Source organism: Symsagittifera roscoffensis, chromosome 1 (genome assembly GCF_963678635.1).
Source record: "Symsagittifera roscoffensis chromosome 1, txSymRosc1.1, whole genome shotgun sequence".
Taxonomy (NCBI): Eukaryota; Metazoa; Xenacoelomorpha; order Acoela; family Convolutidae; genus Symsagittifera; species Symsagittifera roscoffensis.
The window spans coordinates 62,569,073-62,577,405 of record NC_087062.1 but is presented as its reverse complement, the minus strand read 5'-3'; positions in this window follow the sequence as shown (position 1 = coordinate 62,577,405).

Sequence of the window (8,333 nt, the reverse complement as noted above, 5' to 3'; positions counted from 1 at the left end):
CAAGATTTCTCTCTTTCTTTCTCTCTCTCTCTCTCTCTCTCTCTCTCTACGATTGCACTTCTTTCTGAACTCTGTCGAGAAAAAGTCGGCTCTACTCGTACAGATTCTGGTAAAAATGCGAATAGCAGTTTTACTCTAGTGATTTCTGTCAACTTTCCCGCAATTATATCTCGAATCTTCTGATAAAAATAACTTCTGATTTTCAGTTGTTGCGAGAAACTTGAGCATGACATGGTCATTTTGAGTTTTTGAAAAATTACCTTTGTCCTCAAAATCAAGGTTAAATTTTCATCTCAAGGTCAAACTTCAGAATATTACCGACTGACTCATGGACGACGTATTAATAACAACACTCAGACTCGAGGATCAACTCGACCGTCTATGAGGTGTTTGCCTGCATGAAAAGAGTGGGTCTAAAAAGGAAAACATCGAATTTTGAAATCTTAAAAGACTCGATAAAATTTCTGGCATAAGAACAAACCAAGACGCTGTGGAGGCTGTCCTCACATGGAAATCAAGAACCACAGAACTTCAACTGATGAGCTTCCTTGGTTTCACAAACTAGTGCAGGCAAATCATCAAGGGCTATGCCGACAAAGTATAGCCGATGCAACAACTGATACGGCACAAAGGCGAAAAATTCACATGGAGCAAGAAGAAGCATTCGAGAGAATAAAAAAAGAATTGTGGGAAGCTCCGGTACGGGGCATGCCAACAAAAAATGTTTGTACTTATTAGATACCGATGCGTCGGTTTTGGCAAAATCGGGCTTTTTTCATAAAAACGTGAAATGAAAAAGTGTCTTGAGGGCAAAAATATAAGCAAACAGAATAGTAAAATCAAACAATTTTGTGCCAAAATTATTGGACCAATAGCTAAGCTAGTTATAATATTTTGATCAATCATATAGCTTCCAACATTTAAAATAGTTTCAGTCATGATGTTCCTTAAAGCTATTAAAATTTAAAACAACGAGAATTTTTTACAAAACCAAAAAGCTAAAAACTTACTATAAAATACCGTATTAAGTTTCACAAATTGTCAAATGTTGTGAACTAATGGTCGTCCCTCTTCATTTTAGCGAGCTGTCTGGCTTTACAAGTTTTTTTTCCAGTTACTTTTTTGCCGCAAGATACCACTGCAATCTTTCAACTATCTTGTCCTATCAAATCTTGTGCAAAATTTTGCTGGTTGTTTTTCATAACTGAGTTTCAAAAAACAATTTAAGCTGTAAACAATCGTCGTTTGTTTGCTGGGGAAATCCCAAAAACCTTCGACTAGAAGAAAGGAGGAACATGATGAATCCTGGGGTGACTCTGGGAATGGGAAGTAGTGGGTTTTTGGCAAAGAATCGTTCATTGGACTGCCTCAGAAGTTGTCTTTTTAAATAGACATCTTTCTTTTTCCGCTAAACTCGTCAGGCTAATTGTGCTCTGCGCAATGGGTGCCGATTTTACGAAAGCTTTGTCAAGTCTGGAAACAGTTTATCTTTGAAAGCACGATCCGATTCACGAAGATAGTGTCCTTTAGGAAGATTTTAAATCTGAGGAATTCATGGTGTTTTCGTTGATGAGGTTAAAGTAAGGTTCCACGTTTTTGCGATCCGTGGTGTTCCTATAAAAGTAACATCAAGAAATGAGTCGCCTGAGGGTCTGGTTTAAGTGAGAGTCCTAATGATTGTACTAGTTGTTGCGAGGGAAACGTTGTATTCTGAATTCGTTGAGGATTAGGAACTGCTCATACTCACATCCAGATAACCGTCTTGTGCGTTATCTTGTAGCTCCCGCTTGTGTGCTCTCTTTTCAAGGAGGGTGTATTTCTATCGATCTCAATGATTATCAGTCCAGCTAAAACGAAACGACACAATATAAGGCTGTTTCGTAGTTCTCATTGAGATTTCCCTCAGTTGGTGTAGGGAAAACTTGTTTATAAAAACCGAATGCTGAATTAAATATGATATATAAATAAATAGAATAGAATAATGGATATAGAATTAACGTTTCCAGACTGAATAGATTGATTAGGTTCACACGAATGTTTTTCAACTAGATTTCACACATCAGGCTTTCGCAACTGGCCGTTTCACATTCTCAAGTGACAAACGATTAGGCCGGTGAGATTTGTCCTTGAGTAAAATTACTGCACTATAAGTAGATAATTAAGACATAGTTATATAAGACATACATAAGTAAATAGAATAGAGTGAGGTACCGAAGGTCGCCTCATGACATTTCCCCCTCTTGAAGAAAATTTAGCACAGTATAAATTTTGGCATGTATAAAGCAGAATGATGAGGAATATACTATAGCACACGTTAATCAGTTGGTTTAAGCAAAATTAGAAAACCAGATAGAACAAAGTTTTATGTAAGTTTTAAGTTTAAAGATTATTCTCTTGTTCGTCGATTCTGATTCTCTTAAACGGAGTAGTTTGGTCTTTAGTTTTCGGAAAAGGCAACTGAGATCCTTTTCGGACAATCCGGGCGAAAGGTGTAGTAATCGACTGTTATGGGACTGGTAGTTGTCATGAAGGCTCAGCAGGTGCGGATTCGGTAACGCTCTTAACCGAATGGCGAAGAGGATTGCCGAAAAAACCTCGTCGGTTTCTTTGACTGTCCAGAAGATCGGGTGGAATCACTCTTGGCTTGAGCGGTTTGATCGCTATCCTCCGCATCATCGGTAGCCACCGGGCACTGAACTGCAACTTGTGGGGGGTCTCCTGAAGTCTGTGGCATTAGTGTAGTGGACGAATCATGAGGCGTTGCTAAAACTCCTGTGGATGATGACGAGGTGGGGCTCGTCGGAGGTTGTACAATCGTTACCTTTGATGTAACATCCGCGGAAGCCAATCCTTGAGGCGCAGTAACGGGTGCCTCCACCAACTCAAGCTGAGGTCCAGTGATTAATGAGTCCTCACTTGATGACTCTGCCGTCAGATCAATCACCTTGCACTTAGAAGGTTCGCTGATTTGCCTCTGAACTGGAGAAGTAGAGGGCTGAGATTGAGGCCGAGGAGCAATTCGTCTCTTTAATTGTTCTCCCACCGAACCAGGCGTAGCTGAAAACTTAGGGTGGTTAGAATTATATCTTAGACTTAATTGATTTTTCCGATAGACTCACCCTTTGTCAGTAATGTAAGTATGGTCCGTAACACGAGTGATCTTGACTTTAGCTAGCTTGAATAGAGGCTTTCCCGATTTTCGATCAAGATTTTTTCGAAAGATTTTGACTCTTTAAGGATCTTGCAAAACTAGTTTTTCTAATTTACGTGTTTTTGAGAGTCTTTTCGGCCTCGATGAGGACGACACGTTCATACGCTGGGAATGCGAGAGTGCTGGTGCTGACGTGTCTCGAACGTTGTCATAGAAGCGCAGTGTCCCATTTGTGATCCCCAATTTCAGCGAGTTTGCAAGGTCACTATTACGAGCAGCTAAATTGCGGAGGAGCTCTTATCCCTGCTGCGGAGGCGCATTCCGTTTCCACTGCTTCCAGATATTAGCCGCGTTTGCAAGGTTCTCCAGTGCCTTGTATGGTTGACTGTCTGCTTTACGAGCGCCCACATCAAAGAGAGGCTTGAATTTACAAGGGATGTCCGGGCTGTGCGAAGCTCCTCTGGGTACAACTTTAGCTCTATCACGGCTGTAATCTTGACTCGATCACTGCTCCGGTGTCAGGAGGTTTCTTTCCAGTCCTTGCGCTGAAGTGGGAGAATGAACATCATTATTACGCGCTATCGAAAACTCAGTGTTAGGATTCCTCCCAAAGTGTACCTCAAAAGGAGATGTTTTTAACGTAGAATGTTTTGTTTTCCGAATATCGTCAATAATTTATTGTAAAGTCGACTTCATGTTTTTAAATTTAGGATCTAATTTCTCTGTTCCCAACTTCCGTTTAATGGTCTGAATCAACCTTTCCACCAGCCCACAACTCCGATGATCCCCCACCGCTGTGAGGATATGTTTTATGCCCAATTTGCAAAATTCTTTAACAACATCAGAGTTGAACCGAGATCCGTGATCTGTCCTAATGCTTTCTGGTATACCATGATTACAAATATACGATCGTAAAAATTTGACTATTTTTTTCGCACTGGTTGTCTTAGTTAACATCACCGAAGAAAACTTAGAAAAACGATCTATTGCGATTAGAATGTAGATTTTTCCCTTCTTATCATCTATAAACGGACCCGCAAAAACAAGTTGTAATTCTTGATTCGGAGCTGACAACGGTGGTAAAGGCTTAGCAGAGTTATAAGTCGCCGAGGTTTTGATGTTTTTACCAAATAAAGTAGACTCCGGGCACTTTTCGCAGACATTAACGATCTGACGATTGAGAAGTTGCCACCATATATATTCCGAGGCGTCAATTATAGCCGCCTGTCCAGGATGCGAGCGGTGAAGTCGAATCAGAATGGCACTCCGTAATTGCTCGGGTATAGCCAACTTATTATCTATCAGGACACAATTGTTCACCACCACCGCCTTCGTCCAGAATTGGGCCATGTACGCCCCCAGTTTTTTGAAGGATTGTACATCCTTGTTGATGATCGCAGTCCTCATCGGTCCGAGGAATGGGTCTTCACCTGTCAGCTCTCCCAGCAGATCCACATCGAACAACCCTGGTAGTCCGACCACTTTCTTTTTTTCCGGAGTGACCAGCGGTTTGCGGTTATTGATGGCATTAACCCCCATTCTGAGTGTCTCCCCCTGTCTGGCCTGTTTCGTCTGCCTCTGCCTCCGGCATCTGTCGAGGAACTGAGCAAGGGCCTTGTGTAGACTGTCCTCGAGCGACCACAAAACGTTCTCGTGAATGTCTCATTCTGGCAAGGTTTCGTGTTCGTATTTGGTCAATACGGCTCGGGCGATTCTTAGGGTGAACTTTTGAGAGTCTGGGTCTTTGTTGACTTGAGGTACGAAAGTTAGGAGAACTGGTAGAAACATTTTCAACAAAGTTGAGGAGATTTGTTTGTTCAATCGTGTTGTTTGCGAAGTCAATAGTATTAGTAGAAGTATTAGAGATATTTTGAGTAGAGTTGAGAGTAGCGTTTTGAGAGAGATTATTTGAAGTATCCATAGCGTGACTAAATTCTGAGATGCAAGGTCGGAGACATTGAGTTTGATCAAAAACTTCCGGTTTAGCGTATCTCATTTGCATACTGAGCTGTGATTGGTCGAATCTACCAGAGCATGGAAAATCGACCTCTCGCGGCGATGATGTACAATCACGATTTTGCATACTAGCATATGATTGGCTGGCTGATTGAGAGCACGAATTAACGCCCCCTAGCGGCGAGAAATTATGACTATAAATTAGCATATCCTTTTGGAATTGGTTAACAAGTTGGTTACTAATCGCGACGCCCTCTAGGGACGACGAACGAAACTGATTGCCAACATGCGATTGGTGATATGAAGCAATTGGTGATTGGTCCACCGCTTTATTTAAGAGGTAGCTGATATCGCCTCCAATTTTACCAAGCTCTCTGATTGGTTGAAAATGGTTATAATATGAAACTTTCCCAACCGGCACTATTTGAGGTCTGGACTGAGTATTGATCGAGTTTAAAGCATTATGAAAAGCTTGAATAGATTTAATGACAAATAATTCATCATGCGACGACGGTAAAAGTGCTTCAAAAGTCGGCTGTGTTGACATATAGTCTACAATACCAAGGGATGAACCGGTCACATGTTCGATCTGATAATCGAACGGAATAAGACGATCCGCTCAACGAGAGAGTCGTAACCGATAGGATTTCTTGCCATACGTTTCGTTGAGGGCTGAAATAATGGCCTTATCATCGGTTAGGATAACAAAGCGCTGACCAAGCAAGTATGTACGAAAAAGTTCACACGCCCACACAATGGCTAGAAGCTCTACCTCATTGGTACTATACTTGATTTCCGCGGAGTTTACAAAATCTAGAGGCAAACGTTATCGGGGCCCAAACATTTGGTTCCACTTCTTGATCCAAGCAAGCCTTCAGCCCGCTAAGACTTGCGTCACTTTAACTCGAGAAGCTTTTGAAGCATCATAGTGGAACAAATTAGGGATGTTTGCAATGAGATTTAAAAGTTTCTGGATCGCAAAATCTTGCTCTTCCCCCCAAAAAAAGGATTTCTTATTCTCCGCTTTTAACGAAGCTCTGAATGCGATTGTATATTTATGCAAATCCGGAATCAAACGTTGAAAATGATTGAGAGTCCCCATAAACGATTTTAACTGCTTAAGGGTTTTTGGTGGCAACGGTGATTTAATAGCCTCTTTTTTCGAGAATTTCGGGGCGTAACCGTTTTCATCGCTTTCGTACCCTAACCAGACCAACTTGTTAACTGAGAACTCACATTTACTAAGTTTTAACGCCCATCCTTCTTCATTCAATCGATCCATGACTCTTTTGACCAGTACGTTATGATCCTCAACTCTTCTTTTAGTGACCACCAGTATATCATCAAGGTAACATATGTCACCTTCCAATCCTTGTAAAGTACAGTCCATCGCTTTCTGGAATTCCGTAGGCATATCCGTCAGTCCGTAGAAACCATTCTTGAATCGATATGTGCCTGTTACCTCTCCACACAAAATACTAAAGTTACAGTGACAACTGGTTAGATCCGATAAAGGTAATTGACTGAAAGCGTTTTTATGGTCAAGAGATGTAAACCACACTTTCCCAGGTGTGTCTCTAGTGATGATTTGAGCCGCCGAGTCAATCAATTCATGCATATTAGGCATTTGATTATTGTTTTGCCAGATTTGGGCATTCATGGGTTTAGCATTGAGTGCAAGTTTTATAGACCCGTCCTTCTTTGCTGTTAGTACTATGGGCGCGATGAAATGATCCGTAGTACACTTTTCTAATTTTTCAATATGCTTGTCTTTGATTAAGTTTTTAATCTCAGCCGTGACTTGATCTTGTAAATGTATAGGGAGTTTTCGGCCTTCAACTTGTCTAGGCACCAAAGGTTCTTTAAAATTAGTGAATACTTTATGATTTTTTGACCTCTCCAGCCTGCTGAACACATAAGGGTACCTTTTGACAAAATGATCCCTCCAGAACTGTGAGGTCGGATCCAATTCCTGCACCTCTTCCGCCAAGCTAACTTCCGCCGGTCTGCGTTGAGCCATTTCAACTCCCATTTGTTCATGAATGTTCAACCCGAGCAGATTCCGTGTACGATTTTCGGAAACCAAGAAACACGCATTGTCGATTTTCCATCCCTTCGACCTAATTGGAATTTCTAGTGATCCGAACAGTTTAATTGGTTTCTTATTATAATCAAAATAAGTAACACTTAATGGATATCTCCCGACGTCCTTAAACTTTACGTTGGGAAGCCGCCTCATCAGTATTTCCACCGTTTTCTAGTTCAAGAAAAACACGGGACTGCCAGTGTCCACCGTAGCATAGAAAAAAGAGTTACCAGAACGTAACTGAATATTGAGGCTCCTTGGTTGTCCTCCCGCTGTCTTCAAAAGTTCTACATTGTTAATCTGTACAACGTCTATTGCCCTGACTCCATATTCCGGCTCACTGTCACCGTTTACGTCAATTAGGTTGCACTCTTGATCGGAAGATAACCATGTTAACACGTCGCTTCGTAGTGTTACACACCTTAGCAAAATGGCCCTTCTTTTTACAATCATTGCAAGTAGCTTCTCTGGCCGGACACAACCGACGGTGTTCGAGACAAAACGGATTACCGCAATAGTAACACGATTTATTTTGACTTTAACGTTGATTAGGACGGTTGACACCTCCTCCACGACTGCTGTTTCCTTGATTCTTAAATTGCTGTACTGACGAATTCTGTTCCTGCTTGACTCGAATAGAGTTAGTATTGTTGGAAGTAGTGTTGTTATGCGGGAGTAATTTCCGAAATTTTTCTGATGTCTTGGCCCCTTTCTCATTTTCCAACGCCAATTCCAGAGTATCATCAAGATTAGCCTTCGCTCTGATTAGTTGCCACTGGACCTCCACATCGCGAATGCGACCAATGAATAAGTCTTTCAGCGTCACCCTTTCCTGATCGAGTGGCCAGTTACACAGCGCAGTTTGAGCGCTAAGTCGGGCATAGCATGAGGAAAATGAATCATTATCCTGCATGTAAATGTGTGTAGTCCCGCTCTGCCTTAAAGAGACTGTGTAGTCGCGCTCTGCCTTAAAGAGATCTTCGCAGCATTTGTGAAAATCAATGAAAGAGCAAGTATTGAGGTCCAGATGAGGTTAAGAATCCAAAAATCGTTTTTTTCCCTCATTTCCCAGTGCGAAGAAAAGTCGAGATTTCAAACGCGCCTCTGCCTCATGGTAACACCAGTTTTGTCCAATGCGAG